Here is a 655-nt window from a genome sequence, read left to right on the forward strand (position 1 = left end):
TCCTCATTGACATTCAAAGGCCGGAGACCTGTGGTAAAGAAGCGAGATCTCCTTAAATTGGCTCTCCTGGTGAGTGCATTCTTGTTGTTGCTGACCTCAGTCCTGAGTTTTAATAGCTATCCCACCCTATTTTTCCTCCAGCTTCCAATTAGTGGAGAGGACTGCAGAGCACCTGCTCCACCAGATGTTGGAGGAGAGGAAGGAAGACAGGAGGCCTAGTTGAAAGGGGAGGGCTTGTCTTTAAAAACTCGATTTCTCGGAGACTCATCTATCTGCCTGGTCTGACTTTGCCACCCGTGAAGGATGTCATGAAGATCGCGTAAGTCAATTTGATAATGGTAATTCATGAATAATTAGTAATGATTTCAACAATAATTTATAGTCAGGTTTATAATATGATATAATATCATTCCAAATTTTTGACAAATTAACTGGACAGTTTACAGACAACAATGAAACTATGGAGGAAGTGTAGAGAAGGTTTTAACAGAACACTGCCCAAAGCAGGCTTTCGGCCTCTGGTCAGTAATTGAGTTGGTGCAAACATGAGAAAGGCAGCCAAAGATGGAGCTGGAGAGTAATGATGGAGTGAGTGCAAGAGTCATCTCTGAATCAGCCAAGACAGAAAGATTTACCCTCTCAGTAAAAACCGGCG

Source organism: Sardina pilchardus, chromosome 11 (assembly GCF_963854185.1).
Source record: "Sardina pilchardus chromosome 11, fSarPil1.1, whole genome shotgun sequence".
In the NCBI taxonomy this organism is placed as follows: Eukaryota; Metazoa; Chordata; class Actinopteri; order Clupeiformes; family Clupeidae; genus Sardina; species Sardina pilchardus.